The 22,432-nt window shown below is 38.9% G+C and overlaps 1 long non-coding RNA gene across 4 annotated transcripts in view; it reads left to right on the top strand.

Annotated features, from left to right (window-relative positions):
- LOC106937059 (uncharacterized) overlaps positions 1–21,543 on the top strand; it is a 25,786-nt gene extending 4,243 nt beyond the window's left edge. For 2 of the 4 annotated variants that reach the window (XR_001422299.1, XR_001422298.1), the window contains exons 3-4: positions 1,253–1,348; positions 8,997–11,463. This is a non-coding gene — a long non-coding RNA (uncharacterized LOC106937059). Of the gene's footprint in view, positions 1–227; positions 1,349–8,996; positions 11,464–21,488 lie in introns of those variants that run through there. The other 2 variants (XR_001422296.1, XR_001422297.1) reach the window with 2 other exon arrangements.
- The last annotated feature ends 889 nt before the right edge of the window (positions 21,544–22,432 follow it).

Below are 22,432 nucleotides of genomic sequence, written 5' to 3'. Positions count from 1 at the left end.
CGGGAGAACCCCTGAAAGAGGGCGTGGGTTGTGGTTGCTGGTTCTAAAAGAAAAGGAAAGAAAGGGGGGGGGGGAGGGGGGGTAGGAGGAGAGCATAGTATAAACAGATTTGCTTTTGCGCGCTTTCCTGTTCTTTCTTTCTTTCTTTCTTTCTTTCTTTCTTTCTTTCTTTCTTTCTTTCTTTCTTTCTTTCTTTCTTTCTTTCTTTCTTTCTTTCTTCCTCATAGAGCATATTCTCTCTTCTGTTTTTATTCCTACGGAGGAAAAATCAGAAACGGGCCACTTGAGGGGATGAGATTCTCCAAAGAAGCGGTGGGGAAACTGCACATCTTATGGACTACAGAGCTTGACTCTGTTGCCACTAAATCCCGGATGGCACAGACAGAAAAATGACAAAACAACAACAACAAAAACACCCAACTCTCACCCCCCATCTTAACCCAACATGTAAACAACAAAATGTTGTTGTGCGGAAGATGCATTGATAGTGTGTCAGTAGGGATAATCTGTGCCTGATTTAGAAAAAGCTAAGAGGGAAGAACTAGAAGCTGCAGCTAGGCGCGGATTAATCCACGAATGGAAAAGAAGAGAAAAAAAATCTAAATAAACTATAAGCTTTAACATATCTCTGCCTCCCTCCAGCCAGAGATACTATTAAATGAAGGGAAAAACTGGTTTGAACCTCACCGATGTAATCCTTTGCTTGGAACAGATTTTTATTCGCACTTTCCTTCTGATGCAGGCGAAAGTTGTAAATTGGAATCTTTGCGCTGCCGCCTCTGGGCCCAGTTTAAAGAAAACAAAACCTCTCTCTCTCTCTCTCTCTCTCTCTCTCTCTCTCTCTCTCTCTCTCTTGGTTGTCAGCCTCTCGCTTTAATCTCGGAATGGTTTGACACAGATTGAGCAACAGATTGAGATGACAGAATACTTAACTAAAGGGAACGAAAAGGAAATCTGAAATGTGTTAATTGATTCCCTTTACAAGAATATATATATATTTTTAAATCTGAATAGATGTATGTTTGTATTTTTTCGTTCTCTCTAATCAGAAACTAATTTTAGACGCCTCGATTAATAGCAGGTACCGGCTCCTATCAGAGCAGCCCGGGAGATTTGGAGTTTATGAAGTGCAGACCAGTGAGCGTCTCTACTGCGAGATAATTCATCTGAGATAATGAAAGAGGCTGTGGAGATGCATGCAATCATTCACTGTAATCATGGCTCGTTTATTTGTCTCTTCTTTCCTCTGCAGACTCAGCTCGGAGTCACCGGTGTCACCATGCCACGCGTGAGGGACGCGGTCCGAGGAAGGAGAGGACAAAACAAGGTTCAGTCCTGAACCGAGCAGGTGATTAGCTGCGTTCTGTGAGCATGTTGAAGGCCTATCCAAAGCCCAGAGCGAGGCACAGAGCCGAACCACGGCTGAGGCAGCCGCTCTAGGCCGGGCTACCGAGGGGGGATACTCCGGGTTTAGAGAGAAGTGATCATCCGGGACTGGCGCTGTGATCAGCTGAGAGTACCGGGGGAGAGGAGGGAGGCAGAGGGGTCCACCGGTCCGCTCCCCATTTCTGCTGATATCGATTTATTCTTCTGTTTTATTTTCCTTTCTTTTATTTTCTCTTCTTTTCTTTCATTCCCTTTTCTTTTTCTTTATTTTATTTCCTTCTCTTTTCTTCAAATATTTCGCTCAGGGAAACAAAGAGAAATAAAGGCTTTTACCCGAAACGGACTTTGATTTCTGACGTTTTAACTGCTTCAGACTCTGATCTGGGCCTTGGAAATGTATGTGTTTATTTTTGTCCATGGATCAAAATTCATTCACACTGACTGACAGGAACCAGCAATAGGCTTTTTTTTTTTTTTTTTTACAAATTGCGCGCTGCCTAAGAAGTTCCGCTAAGTGCTTTGAAGTGAACTGGGCGGAAAGGCGCAGTTTAACGGAGTGTTTCCTTTTCGGTTGCACTATGCAACACGGTGACATGTTGGCGGTGTAACCCACATGTGACGACGGGTTACCCGGGTCAATGCTTGGGTTGAGACAAGCCCACACCCACTCCAACACGCCGTCAGCCCAAAACATATTCCGATGTGAACTCAGCGCAGATTATTGAACCAGCAACAACTCTGAGCAAACATTTTTCCAGACTCCCCAACTCCGCTGCTGCCTGTGCTGAGAGAAATCCGATGGGATTTATAGATCATCTCCCTACAGCTGTCGCTTCTCAGCCGGTCAACCCCTGCTGACCCCCCGCCTCCACTATAGATCGACCTCAGCATCGCAAACGCTCCAATATTCGGAGGTTCGATCAGACCCAGAACCATCAGCAGACAGAGCCTCCGCTGCAGCCCGTTTTATTCGGGGTGTGTTGGGGGGTGGGGGTGAGTGGAGGTGTCGTGTAATACGTCATGTATTAGCGGCTCTGAGCTCGGGAACAGGAACCCGCCGCGAGACTCTGGGGTCAGTCAGAGAAAAGGCCGCGATCAACATCTCGTTTCCTCCTCTAGGGGGCGAATTCAGTCCGGACAAAGAAAGGGCGCACAGGCCGTGACACTTTATTTTGACATTATGTTTTCATTTTTATTGTATGGCCTCCAAACTGAAGCATCGCTGATCCTCAGTGAAGCATTCAGTAAAGAAAAATCACAGAGGATCTATGATGATCTACAATGTTCTACTTTAGGAAGCTTTTATAGTTAATATTACAATTCCAATTATAATCTTAATAATTTGTCTACTACTACTATTATTATTATTATTATTATTATTATTATTATTATTATTATTATTATTATTATTATTATTATTATTATTATTATTATTATTGTTGTTGTTGTTGTTGTTGTTGTTGTTGTTGCCATCATCATCATCATCATCATCATCATCATCATCATCATCATCATCATCATCATCATCATCATCATCATTATTTTATATGCCTATGTTGAATGAAAAGCTATTTTTCTATCCTGTAATAGGTTATATTAATAAAAAATAGAACATTGGTTTTCCTTGATTAGTCCGAACAAAAAGAGAGTTTTTTGTGAAGATACTGCAGAATCAGCCTCACTGAGAGATTATCCTGCACACTGGGCCTAGAGCAGCCTGTAAAGCAGTTCCCCTAGTTTAGATTAATGGTACTGCGCGATTATTCTGCAGTCGGGGTGAAAGGGCTGGGATCACTAATGATTATAATATAATGTGTGGCGATAACCACTCCCTTTGAGATATTATCGCCCGCTGGCCAATGCTCAGGGGACGAGCTGCATGGCTGCAGAGCGCCTGATAGCTGCTGCCGCTCCGGCTGCTGCTGCAGCGGATTTTCAGAAATGAGGGGGGAAAGCGTGGAAAGCGGGAGTGGTGGCTGCTGATACATGCATTAAAATATGGAGAGGAGAAAGCTGGGCTCTCATTTATTGGCCCTTTTTGTTTCCCTTGTCTGTTTCCTGGAAATTATAACGCCATAAAGATTTATATATATTTAATGCAAGAACACCCTGGACCTTTCAAATCACAGCAGGGATTTTAACCAGAACAGCACGTTCTTATTGTTTTTAACTGCAGCAATCTTCCAGGGATTTAATTGCTCCCAGAATGCAACATTTAGCTCTTTAAAGGGCTTGTGGCTGCGAGAAGAAAAATGCTACATGAAAACATTGTTTCGAAAAAAAAGAAAGAAATGTTCCCAACGATTATTTGTTTGCTAGAGAAACTGAAATGATAGATATGATTTTATTCAAAAGACCGGAACATAATATTTTCATTATTTGAGGCCTTCTAACAGCCCACGTGAGATTTTGTTTCACCTTTTTGTAAAATTTATTGTATTCTTTTTAGCTTCAGTTGAGTTCTTTCCCACTTACTATAAATCTCATGCCTACCTTCATCTCCGTATACGGAGATGGTGCCGTTTTAGAGACAAATAAAAGTAATAATAATAATAATAATAATAATAATAATAATAATAATAATAATAAAATAACTATTATCTAATGATAATTGCACTGCTCTAGTAACAGCTGATGAATTTTAAAAAGCAAACGTGGACATGTGAGCTCTCTAATGTGGATCATCTCGGAAGGCCTGAGAAATACATTAATATTAAATCTGGGGAAATTATGAGAGTTTCTCCTGATACTCCTCCTTCGTACAGCTACAAGTATGAATTGAATTTTCTCTCTCCATAGTCAATAAAATCAAAAGTCAAAAATATCAGACAGGACCCAGAAAGCAGCTTGGTGTTAATGCAGCGCAGAACTTTTCTAAAGCCGATTAGGCAGAAAATCCAGAATAATTATCAGAATTAGCTGATCAATAGTCTAAGAAACGAAACAGAGAGTGCTTGGGAGGGAGCGGGAGGACTGTGGAAGGAAAACTGAAGTGACTGATCCTGCTGCGGTGCTCGCACAGCAGCCGCTCCCGCTATCCATCTTCACCGGAGCTTTTGTGTGCGCAAAAACCAAAGGAGCGCAGAAGGTAAAGCCCAGCGTCAGAGCCGCGGCTTTCTTTTTTATATCCAATAGATCAGGAGGCAGACAAAGCTTTATTTTCGCCAGGAGAGAGATATTTTACCTCTGCCTTACGGTTTTATGTTGGAGAGGTGTCAGCCACTGGAAATGGATGGCTAATGCATAGGCAAAGCGCTGCTCGCCTCGGCATGCTGCACGTCAGAGGGGGGCTGCGGGAAAGAGCTGTGGGGATTTAAGGCCCCTGGGGGCCCAGAACGGGATGACGGAGCAACAGGGGCGACAGAATCGACAGAAGCCTCTTCGGCTGTACCGATAGAGCTCATAATGAAACAACGCAGGCATTAGACAAGACCTATCCCACACTGCTGCTGTCCCAGTATTTCTGCATAACCATGTGAAAAACACACAAGCCTATCCATCTGCAGCACGTCAGACTAGACGACCTTATAAAATATATGGAGTAGAATATATATTTTTAGAGAAGGTAAAGCATGTAGAAGTGAAAACTGTTCTCCCCTGTGGAGAAGCTAACCTCAACATATACTCAGCACCAACACGATGAGCCATGTTTAAATGGAGTTTTTTCCCTGAAGTCAGGCGATGAATGAGTAATTTAAAAACCTCCTTTGATTTCCAAATAGAACTGTAGTTCTTTAAATAATCTGCTGCTTTACTCCACTGTCTTCATGACTGTAAAGAAAACATCGGAATGCCCAAAAGGCAACTTATAAAAAATGTTGGAGTACAATTAGAAACTGAGGCAGTTGTAGAGGAGCTTACAGAACTAACAGGATGGTAACATTTGACATTCATATTTAGATTGGAAAAAGAAGATGGAACATTAAAAATGGCTCTTTAAGACAATTTTTAGACTGATTTACAGGGAAACTGCAAATGTCCAAAAGCTTAAGAGGAAAAAGTGTTGTGAAAGAAGTTTGAACATACAGGAGACTTTATTTGGTGGGAAAATTTTGATTGGAGTTTTTTTTGTTTTTTTTGTTTTTGGCAATAATTACTCAGATTGAGACCTGTTTGTGATTACATGTTATGTATTTACTTATTTGTGTTTTGGAGTTAAAGGAGAAATTTTAAGATACTTTAGTGTAAAAAAACAGGTAATGACCAATCAACATGCAGGGACAAGAATGAACTGTTTCATTTTTCAGGAAGTAGAGTTTTGCCTCCTAGAGTCAAGTTTATTTGTCAACAGGATAAATTTGGTCTTTGTTGAATGTCCAGCAAAGACCACAGATATACTGTAAAGGGTTTTCTGTGAAACTAAACTTACTTTAGCATATCTTAAGAATGCAAAAAATAAATAAATACATAAAATAAAAAAACAATACTTCCAATAAATCAGTCAAAATCAGTCTGAAACTCGGTGTTGGCTGATTCCTCTGTGCAACCTTTTCTACATCTCTGCATAGTTTTATAGGCTAGTTGTTATAATCTCATCCTCTGTTAACTCACTTACATAAATGCAGTTTCCTCGCTATATGCAGCAAAGTGGTAACAAGATTTACAATGCTGCTGGAAACAGAGGGCCTCCCTGTCATATTTCTCTCCCATGCTAAATAGAAATCTTAAGAAGTAATTGGAATTTACAGCATACCTGAATAACTGCATATAAATAAGCATACATTTCATCAGGGGGTTCAGTGACACTGTTTGGTGGCATAAAAACTGCTGCATATATTATAATATGCAGCAAATAATCTTATTTTGCTGCAGCCCTTTGCTACATGCTTGGGATTCCATCCAAATTACAGAGGATTCAAACAAGCGTTTTCAATTGATTAAACCTATATGGGCAACATTTCATTTTAATGGGACAATTTATTTCTGGGAAGAGATTATCAAGGGCTGCTGGAAACCATGGCAGTGTGTAAATCTGACACTGTTTATTTCATTTAAAGTCAGGCAGCCTCATTCAGCTCAGGCCTCCTTCGTCTGAGTGCAGGAGGGGGGTTTCAGGTGTCGCCAAGGCCTCATCTTCCTCACCTTCCTCTGTAGTTACCAGACAAAACAAGCTTGTTGACTTTGGCCTGGTCTCCCAGAAAAATTCTCCAATTCTCATCACCTTTATGAGTTTGCATTCTCTTTCTGAATTTGGAGGAGGAAGACGCAAATCCTCTGGATGGGATTGGCAGTCATGGCCCAGGCTCACGGTCAGATAATCACAGGATGGAAAGTGGCCTGACCCCCTCGCCTCCGCCCCGCTGCCTCCTGTTGAGGCCGCTCAGTGGATTTAGAGATAATGACATCAGCACCTGCATTAAGATTCATATTCACCATCTCTCCATACGACCCTGTTTTCCTTTTGTCCCAGACTTGTGTCAAACACCTGCCAGTCTTACTGTGTCTCTGGTAATAATCAAAGCTGGGCAAAAACTGTAATGCACATCCTTAGAAGGGTCTGTCTGCTGCAGGCAAACTGGTCAGATATTAAACTATTTTAGATTCTTTTTCTTTTTTTTTCCGGATTCAGATAGAGCTGCATAGATATTTACCCACACAGCATGAAAAGAGGACTGCATGTTAGAACAGCTTTTGTTCTTTTAGCCTGCAGGAAGAAGGCAGGCGGTCTTTCTGCTCTGAGTCTGCATGCTCTCCTCAAGCATGAGTGTGTTCTCTCCAGTTACTCCAGCTTCCTCCCACATTCCAAAAACATGACCGTTAGGTTAATTGATCTCTCTCTGAAAATTGTTTGTGTGTGTGTGTGTTTGTGCTTGCGCATGCGTGTGTGTGTGTGTGTGTGTGTGTGTTCGGGGGCACACACACACACGGGGGCAGGGGTATGGTTTCTCATGTGTCCACACGAGAAAACATGAACTTTATTGTCCTTAAGCCGTGTTGTAACTGACTTGGTTCTATGTTTAAGGTCACTGTCTATTTTGAAAGACCCATTTGCACCCAAACCGTTAAGTTTCTAGAAGATGTCTTGCAATACTGCTCTAGTATTTTGACCTAATGTTCTTTCCTCATGTTACTATCAATTTTGTGAAGTGCACCAGTCCCTCCTTTAGGAAAGCAGCCCCACAACATGATGCTGCCACTGCTGCTAATAAACGAGCAGAGGCTGTTTGAGTCAACAGCGGACAGGAAGAGCGCAGGGATAAATGTGCATGGGACAGAAACACAGATAGATCCGCTGCCGTGTTTGCGGTGTTGGATGAAAGTTGAGAGAAAGTTGTAGCTTGGTTACCTTTTTATTATTGGCTTACAAACTTCCCCCATTTTAGAAAAGAAATGATGATCATTAGGGCCAAACACTTAAATTTTACCTTCATCTGACTACAAGATATGACACTAAAATTATTGTCTTTTCAACTCTTTTTAGAATTGGATGTGCATAATCACAGATACTGACACTATTACCCGGCCCTTAACACTGTGTTTTAGTTTTGTTCTTGGGTTGAAAACTTCCTGTGAATCCGCGGTGACCTCTGGGACGCAGACTTTCAACTGTAGTTGGACATTCTCTTGCAGTTTATATTTAGACCCACGGAGGTTCACAAGTCCCCTCTTAATATCTTGGCTGATTCCATAAAATATTTTCTTGGCGCCACAAAACAAGCTGTGTTTGAGGATATGCCTTAAAATAAACCCACAGACGGGCCTACATTGAACTTAAATGATGTGAATCAACCTTACAAAGGAATGAGATTATTATTTACGCTTTCCCAAAATGTTTGAAGGGTTAGTGCATGTATGTCAAACTCTTTTTTTTTTCAGACCACATCATGAATGTCAAAGGACATTGGCAGAATGTAGAGATAAAACTTCCAGTTAGCAAACTGTTGAAGTATATATTTCTCTGTATTTGATGGGTAATCCTTTTGAAGATCTTTTCAAATTGATGTAATTTGGCACTATCCAAATAACAACTGATATGATTTGACTGATAAAATAATATTTAAGAACAGTTAGAGTTCAGAGGGTCGTAGCAATAAAAATGGCAGCCACATTTGGTTTGCAGGCCTTGAGTTTGACACACGTGGTTTAGTACAGCAGTGCATGTAAATTTCTGAATTTAAAGAAAGTGATAAAACGTGTCTTAAAAATCTCTTTTTCTTAATATTCTGGGACGTAAAAAGTCTGCTGGTAGTCCTAAATGAACTAAAGCAGAAAAGGTTTAATCTGATTTAATGTCAGAGAGAGATTAAGATAACTGAACATGTGTTTTTTTTTCTAGTGTGTGTAAATATCTGGTTTCAGCTACAAACTCAACCTGTTTTCACTCTGCTGTAGTCTAAAATCACTTAATGTCCTGCAAAGGTTAAACTCAGACAGAATTTGTTGAAGGACACAATGCTAATCACAGAACTGATACAGCATCAGAACACAACAGACAAAAAGCGCTTTTATACTTTTCATGCAGCAAAAACAGTCTTTGCTCAAACTAACCCGACCACTGCACTGCTGTAACACAGACAGGCACACAGAAAACCCTAGCTGGCTCCCCTGCTGGCTCACAGAGCTGGAACTGTGGGAGGGAGGCCAAATTGTTTGTCTCTCCTTGTGTCAAGGCTCTGCAGCGGGGATGAGAGCGCGGGAAAAGCGTATCCGTCTCCGGCGTCTGGCTGATGGCTTCATCAGGTAAGAGCAACAGGGAGCTGAATGGTGAATGAACTTGAATGTCTATGTATGTGCGTGAGCAAGTGTGAGTGTATTACAGCTCAGTGCTAAAAATCTGAATGGTTTTTATTAAAACAGTAGACACCCGGACACCAAAGTCCTGTATTGTCTTAATAAAGGTGCTCATGTTTTATCTCTCTATCTTTGCATTAGTGAGGTGCAGGCTCAGCACCTTGAACGATGCGACGTAGTGAATCTACGTTAGCTACTTTAGAAAAGGAAAATGGCCTCACTGACAACCACAGTCCTTGCTGTAAACTCATTTCTTTTATGTAACATAAAACCACAAAGTACTCAGAAAAAACCCACACAGGCACACAGAGACCCACTCACACTCAGCTTTGAAATAAAAGTAAATCAGCTGAGCAGAGTGACGGCCACGCCTCTCTGTCAGGAGCTTAGCCCCTGCATTTGCCTTCACCTTAAAGTTTAAGGTAAATTTATGTACCTTTAGCTTTCAGAAGTGATTTTCTGCCTTTTAAATGATCTGTTAAAAAAATACGCCCCACAGAAATGATTTCAAGGACCATTTCTCTACAGGGTGCTATTCCGAGAGCTGGAACTTTACAAACTGAAATGACAACATGTGAGAAGTCAAGCTGTAGAGTTTGCAAAGTATATACTGTAAATGAGCTTAATATTCTATTATATACTTTTAATAATCAAAACCGCTCACCTGCATGTTTGACACCTAGAATGTATGATCAGGTTTGGAAATAAAAAGGTACACATGAAGACCAGAAGGACATTGTAAATGATTCCTTTTGCAAGAAGCTGGTATGTCTAGATTGGTACCTTATAAGTGGTGACATCACAACGGTGTACCAGACAGTGTGTGGCGTGTCTGTCAATGTGAGTGAAGGTCACCAGACACACAGGGTGCCGTGCAGACTCATAAGACCACACCGCCAGCTTTTGAAGAATTAAATGGGGTCACACATTTGGTTTGCATTAGGCTGAGTGGTCAAATACTACAATCGATCACTATTATGTGCACATTTATGTCAGTGATCCAAGATAGAAACTAACAGGTACATCATAGCACCTATATGTGATATCATCTAAGTTTTAAAAGTTTATTTTCAGACATTTTATAAAGAAATTGAACCCTCTACATGGTTCCATGTAGACACATTTACCAGTTTCTAAAATTACTTCAATCTAAGATCAGATTTACAATATAAAACAAGTTGCAAACCGTAGTTGATCAGTAAGCAAACATAAACGCAAAATGTAAATAACAGTGAAAAACAAAATCCACAACATGACTTGGTAGCCTTCAGCAGCAGTAACTTGGCAAAGTCAACTTTAACTTTTACATTAATATTTGCTCATTTTTTTATGTAAGACATTGTTTCATTGGTTGCAAGAACCTGTTCTGGCCCAGCTTTAGCTTCACTAATGATGACCTCACAAACCTCATTACAATACTATAATGAGGAGTTTATGTTCTTCTCACTGATAATCATGGGTTAGGGTTTATCAGTTGGAGCAGTGTTTGGTTTTCTGCTTCATGCATAACGCCTGATCACCTTGGTCATGCCTGTCCAAATGACGGTTTGGATTCATTCAGGCAAAAGTTTGCAAACCAAAGCAGACAGTCATGTTCATTTTAGATAAAAACTTTATCCTGGCAACCACAACAATCATCGAAGTTATACTGGTGTTTTTCCAGTTGACCTTGGGGAAGACTTGGCAGAACATCTACCCTTGAGAAAATTGTCAAGCATTTTGAAGATTTTTTTCCATACTGAATGTGCTGTGAATGACTTGGTATCGTTTGGAAGTGACGTCATCATCCGATTTCTTCATCCTTATACCCCAGTTGATGGGGAGTTGATTCTCTACGGTCATTGCTGATGTATTTCCTTCCAGGCCTTTTAGAAAGAAAAGGCTTCCTCTAGAAGTTCAAATGGTTGCATGTATAAACCTTTCCTGGGTTCTAAAACAATTTAATCTTAGATACAAAACAGGGGAGGCCAAACCTAGTCCTCAAGACATGCCACTCTGAAACTTTTAGGTGAATTCCTGCTCCACCTCAATCAAATGAATGGCTCAACGCCAGGCTGATGAGGGGATTCAGTCATTTGATTCCGGTCATTTAAAAGTAGCAGGATTGTATCATTCGATGACTGGACAAGGCCTGACTTACAACCTTACACAAGAAATTCCAGACTGTTATTGAACATTAAACAGATATGAAGGCAAAATGGAAATATGTGACAGCTGATGTTTTTTTTTCTTTCCGGACATCGTATTGATCAGTATATGTATGTTCTAGAGCAATAAACTGTTCATAGTACCATTTTGAAGGCTCTGACACTCGCTGATATTCTATTCAAGTGCATTTCATGAGCAGCGTCTGACTGCTATTTTTTTTTTCAAAACCTACAGAAGCAGTCAGGTTGTGCTTAATTTTTCCCATTTTTCCTATTTTGCCATGCTTTTTTTATTAATAAGAGAAGACTCTTGTATGTCTTTGTACACCTATGGTGGGATTTAAATGATTCATTTAATTTATTTACTGAATTCTGATATAGTTAAACCTGAAGTTAAAAGTTTCTTTTTATTCTGTCTATGCATTTCACCAATCTGTCTGTGATACTTCTTGGCTCATGCTGTGTGCAAATGTTGGTGGGATAGTTATGCCGCTGCATGGAAAACGCTTCTTCACTCCTGACTCTGCACTCCTGATAAGTTGAAAAGGCTAAAAGGTCACAACCTGAGAGGGGAATGTTTTACAATGACATGGGCAGGGAGGTCTAATTGGGCTCCACTGGAGCATGCTGCTGGTGACTTCACACCCATCCAGGGAGGAAGAGAGAGACACCCAGAGCAAAACCCGGTGAGAAAGAGGAAGGCGAAGAAGAATGGCAATGCAGGTCTGTGTGTGGTGAGGTTCGTCGGCCACTGATATGGAAGGGGGAGGGAGGGGGAGAGAGGGCTGTAAATAAGTCTTCAGGGTAGATGGATGGTCAGCAGTAGTTTCAGAGAGCGTCACCCTCCTTCGTCTTCCTTTTACGGAATCCAGCTAAGAATCAAGCTGAAGGTAGAGGAGCACTCTGATTTTTATCTGAGAGTTTTCTTTCACACCAAACCCTGAAGCCACAAAATGCTCAGACTGCATATATTTTAGACAAAGATCTCCTCAATGCAAATATTATCCATATGTATAAAGCATATTCCAGGAACTTCACAAAAATTATAGATCGATTTCTTGCGTCTCAATCACGTTTTGTTCAGACAATTTCCACTTTAATGAGTGAGAAGAAACAGATTTATCAACCACTTTTAATCTTTTAAATATTTAGAAAACCAAGTATTCTTTTTTTCACTGACATTTTGCTGACTTCACATTTTAAATTATTGGTTTTTATGATGCATCATTTTAATACTGAATTGTTATTTTTTGTTTCTTTTTTTGCTATTTCATGTTTTGTACATCAGTCAACTGTATCCTCATTAGTGATGCACAACAACCATCGGAGAACATTAAAACTTATGTTCATGAAGTGTATAAAATATGTTTAGATGAGGCTCATTGTCAGATTAAGATTCACATTTTAATTAAAATTATATTATATTCTAATATTTAATGCTGTGTTCTCATTTGTAAGCAGAACCTCATCATGTTTAACTATTAGAAAGGCTTGAAAACTTCAGTCTGTGTGGAATTAATCTATATAGTCTGTGAACTGGGTTACTGAAACAAGCTTTTCAGTAACACTCAAATGTATTAAATATCATTATCATGTACATAGATTCAGTAAATTTATAAGATCTGTGACTCAGAGTTTCTATGTCTCAGTCACAGACACAAGAACTAACATCAACCCTGTTAGAGAGCGGAGCTCCTTCAACCTGAGCCTCTGGCTGTTAAATGCTGGAAATCCAGGAGAAACATTCACAAAACAAACTGTTCCATGACTCAAATCAGCTTGTTTTTGTTGTTTTTGTTGTTGTTGTTGTTTTTTTACTACATAGTGAAAAACCAGCTGAGCTAAATAATATCAATATTTATTAAGTAATTAATGAATTTAGTTAAATAATATAATTTTTAGAAATGGTTAGAATTTAATTATTTTAAATAACTTAATTTCGAGTTCAAAATTCAGATTAAATTCTACACCAAATAAATGAAATTAGATTTGTTGAAAATCTTACAATCTGTGTGTTTTTTTTTAATCAGAGTAGCCAATTTTTTTGAGTTGATTCTGATAGTTATGAAAATCTAAAGAAATGGAAAACACTCAAGGAGGAGGGCAGGTTTAGTAAATATATTCAGTTTTTTTATATTCCTAACACATTCATTAAACACACTATACATGCATTTTACTCAATAAAAGGCATTCCTGCTATAGTGTATGAATCATTCCGTATTTAATATTTGCACATAAACGTTGGCTGTACATGCTCCACATGCTGTTCTTCTTTCTGATAAGTACAGTCATGATACACACCTCTCTATTCTGGAGTTTTCATACTGAAACGAGTCTTCATCTGCTTGGAAAATGATTCAGAGCCAACGTCAAAAACATGTTGTTTTCTAAAAGGTAGCCTATTAGATCACATGCATAAATAAAGGTGACATAATAAAAAGCAGTACAGAAAACTACACACAGCAGACTCAACATGTTATTATTCATTTACAGATGAAGCCAAAATTAGAACGTCTATAAGAAATTAAGAAAACTAGAGTCAATACAGAACACACAAATCACTAAGGGTAAAAGAAAAAACTGTCACTGACAAATGAAGGTAAGTTTTATTTCCTGCTTTGGTTAAATAAAGAGCTAACTTCGTATTTCTTTACATAGTTTTGTGTCTCATAAACCAAGCTTCTGTGGATCTTTTTTCATTTCTACTAAATTGATTTTTCTTTCTGAAAATACATTTTACACAGCACATTGTATTTGACTATTTGATATATATTAAACACAGCAAAAACCTTAGAGGAAAATAGTGCATGATAGGAAGCACACAGCCTTACCTTCAACAATAACTCACCACATATTATAAACTGGCTTGTATTACACAAATTAATCTCACACTTGGCAGTTCATCGATCTGCTGTTTCAATGTTGCTTATTTGCAATCATGGAGTTCATTAATGGAGAAAATTATCTAAGCAACCCCAAGGTGCTTCAGCTGGGGAGGAGAGTGTTAAACAAGCTGCAGGGAGGGAGCTGTGGCTACATATGCATGGAGTTTGCTGGAACAGACTCCCCTATGGGGCATAGGTGGGAGAGTTAGCAGCATGCAGCTCTCAGCCCAGCACTCTAATAAATCATGTAATCCCTGATACTGGAAGACAAACATGAGAGCAGATCTAATCAGGACTTGGCAAGATCCTTTTATCTGGGCCCATCTCTGCTTGGTCGCACACAGTACACAGTCCCGCGCCCCACATATGACAAATACTGAAGCCTCTGATAGTCAGTGATGAATGAGAGCTGGCAGGGACAGGCTGCAGGGCTGCAGGGCTGCAGGGCTGCAAGGCTGCAGGGCTACAAGGCTACAAGGCTTCCACCACTACTGCAAACACAGCCAACCTGGATGTCTGGTCTTCAAAGTAAATAGCTCAGAAATATTTTGTTTTAAGAGCCTTTCTGATCTTTAATTCTGTGAATTTCTGATGGTTACAAAAGTTCTGTGCTGATGCCATTGTTAGTGCCTGAAATATTCACTCACTGAGGAATATATTAGTATTTTTACATTTAGAAGTCTGTCTTCTTCTATTCTTTCCTAACAAGAGTGTTTGCTCGGATTCATAACCACAAACTTATTGTTCAGTTATGAGCAAAATAAAGTGGGCATAGAGACACACACACACACACACACACACACACACATACACGTATACACACACACACACACACACACACACACACACACACACACACACACACACACACATGTTTGTGTTGGTATCTTTGTGGGGACTTTCCATTGATTTCCATTCATTTCTACAGCCTAAACCTTACCTGTACCCTTTTCCTAACCCTAACCATCACATACCTAACCCTAACCAAAACTCAATTCATACCTTAGTCCTAACTCTGTGGATACATGTGGATTTTTCTGTGGAATGTAGCTTCAAGTGAGCTTATCTAAAACATTCTAAAGAAAATGCCTTTAGCTGAAGCTGACATACCTCAGCATAATGCTACTTAACACTAGTAGCTAAGTCTGCTGTAAGTCAAGTCAATAAAGAAGTGCCATTCATTTTCTGATTTGTTGTACACCTAAGAGCAGAAAAAAAGAACATTTTCAAGCTATCTTAGCATAATCACAGGTCCTGTATTATTATATTAAGATATATTACATGTTTGAACTACTAAAATAGGCAGCTAGAGGCATTTTTAAAGGGGATCTCAAGTTTTCACTGATTTTTGCTATTCATGGCTGGTTGTGGTCCTTATCAGGTGTCCACTATAAATGTTATTATTTTTAACAATGGAACTTAGTTTTTTATCCTGTGTATATTACTATGTTAACATTTGCAAATGATCCTGTGTTAAAAAGCTTAATTGATCATAATGTAGAAAAAAACATTTTTAATTAAGTTAATTGCAGGGTCTTTAATTAATCAATAATCAGTCATATTTTAAGAGAAAACAATACATTGAAAAAATAAGCAACATTTCCAATTCCAAAACCATTTTTGCTGCTAAAGTATTGATTAAATCGACATATAATTTATGTATTTAAAAACAATAATTTACCATTATTTATCGTTCTGTTATTTAGGTCATTCAACCATCAGATTACTGCAAAGGGCCATTCCACCTATTTAGTTTTCAAGTGTTTGAGGAATCACTTGAATCAGTCACTGAAATGTGGACCATGGATGCTGACGTTAGTGTTGGAGACGTCTGTGCTGCTGCATCATGTTTAGCATTGAGATGCTATTTTAAGCCTGAATAGCTTTACTGTTCGGCCTCCCTATAGCAACCTGAACACAACATGTCCAAGTTGTGCTTAAAAAAAAAACAGTCCAATCAGATTGTTTTATTGAAATGAACACCCAGTGGGACAGGAGAAGCAGTTTTATTGTCCAGTGCTGCTGTATGCAGAGGTTGTTTGTCCATAAAAATTTATGTTTGTACTAGAAATACGCAAATTCTATACCAAAAAAACTGAGTTTAAAAAAAATGTTTGAGTTAAAATCTATGTAACCATCTAATTAAAATGAATGTGTTAAAGTCCCAGATCTAGTAATATTATTTTTTTCTTTATGAAAATAGATTTTGTTATATCTTTATATTGACATCAAAACAATTTTATATTGACACTGAATACTGGCTCAGTTTGTGTGTTCCTTATAAGAGCTTCCTACCACACATATAGATAAATTGCACAGACATACACATACTGGTAGTATCAAGCAAATTTTAAAGATGTCTTTCCGTCTATCAGAGAGCATGATGTGTCTTGAAAGTCATCATCAAAAGTGAAAACTGACCTCAGCGGGCATCTGTACCTGTATCAGTGTGTGGAATCATATCACTGATATACCACCTTTATGATTCTAGGTTCCCACACACGATCAAAGCTCAGCTGAACTGGATCTCCATTTGTAAATATTCCCCGTTAGTTACAGGAACAGGAATAGGTTTCCTCATGCTCCCTGTGACACCACAGCCCACCATGAATCAAACACACTGCCAATTCACAGGGGAACCATCACTGGAAAAATATAGCAGCTCCCGGCTTACTTTGTATTGTAATAGATGCATTGTGCAGCTAAAGAATAACCCAATCTGTATTCAAGCAGAATGAACAAAGAAGGGAGCAGTAGAATGAGTCGGGTGCAGATTCGAAGGGAAAGTGGTATAATTAGAAAGAGATGGGATTGAGGGAGGTGCAGTTGCTCTAGATGTGAAATCTAATTTCTATATAATGTCATTTAAATCCTGTGATCCGGGAATTGTATTTGAACTTGGATTATCGGAATCATCAGCCCATGAATGCCTAAGATCCCTGAGACTGTTTGTATGCGTGTGTGCATGTGCGTGCGTGTGTGTAGGTACATGTGTGTATGCGTGTGTGCGTGCGTGCGTGTGTGCGTCTATGTAATGTGTGTGTGTGTAGTGTGTAGGCATGCGTATGTGTGTTGGGGGAAACAGAGGGAGGGGATTTAGCATTCCCCAAGTTCACAAGTTGCAAGCTTTTTGGGGATGATTATGGAAAGAGAAGATGAAATCCATTTCAAAGTTGAATAAAAAGACAGAGTGATGAAATGAATGGCTTGAATCACGTACAGAAAAGAAAGCTGCAGTAAGAGTGAAATGAAGAGGTTTGTTTTTTTGGTAGGATCACTTATAGCTTTGAACAATAATAAATAAATACTTTTTAGATTTTTATTTGAAGATGAAACCTATGGAAAACTAAAAGTTGCAGTATGGTCACACCTGGGGAAGTTTTAAACTTCACTGAACATTTCCCATTCTGTTTCACTTTGAATTTAAATGTTTCTTTATGTGACAGACCAGCAAAAAGTGAACAATTATAATTTTGCATACGTTTTACAAATAAAATCTGAAAAGGTGCCTGCGTTTGTATAAAGCCCCATTTAGTATGATACTCTAAAATAACAATGTGCTCCATTTTCCTGGTTTTAGTGAGAACGCCAGCAGCAGCGTTCTGTATCAGCTGATTAACTGTTTAGTTACTGGACCCTGTTGCAGCGACTAAAGAGAAACTCATTCCACTTCTTGACACTTCGAAACACTGATGACTTCATCCTTCTCCTGCTTTGTAAACATCAACAGCTCTGTTTCTCAAGTCTAAACTGAATTATTTTGGTTTTGGCATGAGGCTTTCTCAAGCGACAGCTCAAACCCTGAATGGCTATTTTATGCTGTGTGTAAAGAGCAGGACAGCCCATTAGTTTATTGATTGATTACATACAGAGAAAACACATGATTTCATTACAGTGATTGTGGCTAATTAAAAAGGTCAGTTCTTAAGGTCTTAAGGGGGTTGATAATGGTAGTTTTTGGGTTTTATGAAAGAATGTTATTTCTATGTGCAAAGTAAATTGATGTAAACATCCAAAATAAAAACTAGGATGTTTAGAAACACTGTACTGAAACACATAGGTAAGTATTTCTTGTGACCTCCTCGTTTCCCTCAGCAGCCTCAGTCCCTCCACACCCAGCGGACAATGCAACCAAAGAAGCTCTCACAGGACCTTACAGGTGTGCTGCATTGTCTTTCCTCTGTGACAGCTCTGAAAGGAGAACATGCTACTCACTGTGGTGAGTCTGATTCTAGTGGCGTTATCGACCAACTCCCCAGTGTAATTTCCAGACACAGAGGTAAAGGCAAACACAGGTAAAAACTGAATCTTTATCTCCACCAAGCAGCTGACAGCAGGGAGACTTCTCCTTCCCCCACTCAACCTGCTCAATACTGGCTACGTATCCAGCTGGACCTACCTGCTTAGATTTGTTAGTTGAAGTGACCACACAGCTGTGAAGAAAGCAGAGAAAGAAATTCTAGATCTAGCAGTGAGGATAGATGAAGAAGCATTTTAAAAAATGCATTTGAAAAAATACGCAGCACATGCAAGACAACACAACCAAGACTTCTATGTTTTATACATTTTAAAATCTAGCACTGTTGCCTTTCAGCATGAAGGACCTGGACTCAAGTCCCAGCCTGAGATCTTTCTGCATGGAGTTGGCATGATCTCCTTGTGCATGCCTGGGTTCTCTCCTGGTACTCCAGCTTCAGCTAAGACTGTAAGAGCAAAATATGGAAAAATTAAGCCCTGTAAATAGTTTCCCAGATACACTGTATGGGTGTATGTATATAGATATGCATAGATATGTGTATATACTTGGATTTTTGTAATGTTGTTTGCTTCTGATTTCTGAGGGTCATCTCCCCCTTTTTCCCTTTAAAAACTCCCCTTTTAACACTTTTCTTATTGCTTTTTCTCTTTATAATGGTTCCAACATAACCACTTGGATGTGTTAACATGTGGGTTATCATTTCTTTAATAATATAGTGTCAGCCATTCAACTGGAGGCATATTCCACTAACCCCCTCTTGTAGAGAAAATCTGCACTGACAGTAAAGTCAACCAAACCCACCATCATGTGTATCTGAGCTGTTGGGACATGATATGTGAAAAAAAGAGAAATGAGTAATATTGAAAAGGAGAGAAATATAAACCAATATTCAACTGTATTCAGAGTGCCCAAATACACACATTCCTTTTGCAAACAAAGGCAAGAAGTTACACTGAGTTGGCATATTTTCATAACTAATATGTCAGCGTTAAAACATTTTGAAATATTTCAATGCTAGTGCATGGTACTTTATATTGTCTAAGTATTTCCTATCTAGGATAAATACTTCCAAGAATTGAAGCTTGAAGATTTAGACCAAAATATATACATATAAAATAAAACATAGACATAGATCAGTTGGTCTATGTGGGAAGTAAATTAAATATGCTTTTATATTTTTTAGTATAGTTTTTGCATCCCCTCTCTTCATTTGCAGTATCTATACTCCTCAACGTTCCTCTTTCCACATCAGGCCTTGTGAAACCAAAAAACAAATAAATAAGAAAACTGCAAATATCGCAGCCTGTTATGCCATAATGCTTTTCTCTGATTTGTTAAGCTTCCTAGATCACTCCTTATGTGCATGTATCCCTTCAGCCCTCACACCCCACCTTTTCTTCATCACACAACAAAGGCTGCAGATGATGTTTTCAGCTGCAAAACCCCCTGGAATGTCACCTTCCATCCAGCCCCTGATTCTTACAGTGGTAAGTATGCTGAAGCTGCTCACCGTCTCCTGCAGCTAAACCTTGGAGACTAAGACGGGTATCTGCTAAATACCACATACACACACACAGAGACAGACGCCTGTCAATGCAGCATCAACACAGCGACTAACTCAAGATTATGTTCCGCCCTGTGCTGGGAGGTTTTCTACCTTTATGGCTGTTAGTGGGGGTTTGGGTAATGGTGAAAGTGGCAAAGAATGACATAAAAGGAACATAATCTGCATCTATTCATGATTAAAGGAAGCATGGAAAGTTGCAGATGTAACTGTTGGGTTCCTCTGTGAAACCTCGCCAGTGCTGGATGGATAATTGAAGTCTGGGGTTTTTCAAAAAGACACACATAGTGGGAAGTTATAATACCCAGGTGGAATGAAAGGATGTATGTATGTGTGCCAAAACACTCCAGACTGTGCTTCAGGTCTCTTCACCAGCTAAGCACTGACAGCACACAATGTTCTTTGTGGATTTCACCTCTCCCTGGTAGTCCTACAGTCCAGACACAAAGGAGCTGGGAGAAACACAAAAATGTCTTACTCATGTAGGATGTTAAGTCTAGACCTATGAATTAAAATATGCTTTTCAACATCTGAATTTGTGAAAGGACAGTCTGGTAAAATTTCACTTAGGTGCATACAAAATAAAACAACATAAAAGTACAAAGTAGATAATCTAATATGTATTAAAAGTAAAATTTACATCACTACACTCAAGTAGTTGTTGGAGGTTTGTCTTCTGCAGTCTACAAAGGCTAGAAAGGAATATTGACCTGAAACACTATTTCAAATTAAAGTGCAGGTGAAACATAAGCCCTGCAATGTTCACTTGTTCATTGCAGTTTGTATATTGTTTCATAAACAGTTTTGTTAAAGCTCAATATAAAGACACGTTATACATTTTTAAAAAAATAAAGTCATTCTACTCAGCTGCACATCCCTTGGCTTCACAGCACAATATTTCTATTTCTGACATCTCGCCATATTTTGTCATGTTCATACATATGTACATTACTGCTCTGAAGACTGGCATCACCCAAATATTATGTTTTTCCAAAACCCCAGCTTTTTAATCATCAAATTAAAATGCAAAATGAATAGAAAATATACTTAAAACATTGATAAGGTTAGAATTAATTATTTGTACTTGAATTAGAATTTTCTCCTTCAAACTTCGCTCATATCAATTAGTCATCCATTCGAATTCCAAACTATGGCATTCCAGCAGTCAATTCGTTGAGACAATCCGAGGAAACTTTACCCCATACTACCTGAAGCACTTCCTACAGGTTGGATCGGCTTAATGGACACTTCTTACACAGCAGGAGCTCATTTGCTGAGCCAGAGCACTTTGTAATCGATCGGAATGTAGAAATCACAAGAGGTGATGAAGATGAGGAGGACCAAATGTAAGAAGAGGACAGAGTTGGCCACAGAAGCTGGTGTTTTGCAGTTGCTGCATGATATACATCAGGGTGCTCATGTCCAGTCCTTGAGAGCTACGACCTGCAACTTTTAGATTCATCCTTACTCCAACAGACCAGGACCAGCTCTGGCAACGAGCCATTCATTTGATTCAGGTGTGTTGGAGCAGGGATGATCTGAAAGTTGCAGGATGGCAGCTCTGAACGACTGGACTTGAGCACCCTGATACACATTTGTTAAAGTAGTTATGAGTTTTATCATATCACAAACAGAATGTTTTTTAGTTAATAGGAAAATTACAACATATTTAGGCCAACATGTTTCACTAATCATGGATGTTGTCAAAGGCTTAATGGAGGAACATTATTGTAATGACATGCTGACAGCGGAATGTTGGAAAGAGCAGGATCTTTTAAAGAGACAGAGGCCCAATTTCAAGACATCAAATTACAAAGTCAAATTTCTTTTATGTCAAGCTTAATATATACATCATTTATATGACAAATAAATAGCTATTTGATTGTGCTATGAAATCGCACTATGTGAAAATACATGACCCTCTTTAAAAATCCCAGAAAAAAAAATTTATATTTTAAGTTAGAAAAATATGAATTCATATCAGGTTTGGATATCATTCTTTTTTAAAAATTGGATTAAAAAATTCACAAGATTTACTAAATATGACCGCGTGTCACATTGATAAGGGGAGCTGGTAACACACTCTGAATAGCATGGTGAGATGCTGTGGATGCTTGGATGACTTCTGTTTACTTCCTACCTTCTTTCTTCTTTACATCTTTTCATTTTCTGGCAATTTTCCCTGTGTGAGATTACGCTACACACTCCACACGGTTGGTGGTTTAGACCAAAACAAGATGTGCCATCAACTGAATTTCAATTAATACACCTCCAGGATTTTCTTCACTTAACAGAATGGTCTGTAAAACAAATTGGTTTAGCAGCTTGCTCTAAACCAATTTAGAGCAAGCTTCCACTTCCTGTTGAGGACAGGAAGTGGAACTGAAGAGGTCTTTAAGGGGTATTTTGTTTAAGATGGAATATATTTACGTTTCATCTGGTCTGTTACAACACATGCTGC

The sequence above is a fragment of the Poecilia latipinna genome, unplaced genomic scaffold (assembly GCF_001443285.1).
Source record: "Poecilia latipinna isolate Pla-1442-1.1 unplaced genomic scaffold, P_latipinna-1.0 Scaffold2267, whole genome shotgun sequence".
Taxonomy (NCBI): domain Eukaryota; kingdom Metazoa; phylum Chordata; class Actinopteri; order Cyprinodontiformes; family Poeciliidae; genus Poecilia; species Poecilia latipinna.
The sequence above is the reverse complement of the archived record's forward strand: the minus strand, read 5'-3'. Positions and strand labels throughout refer to the sequence as shown.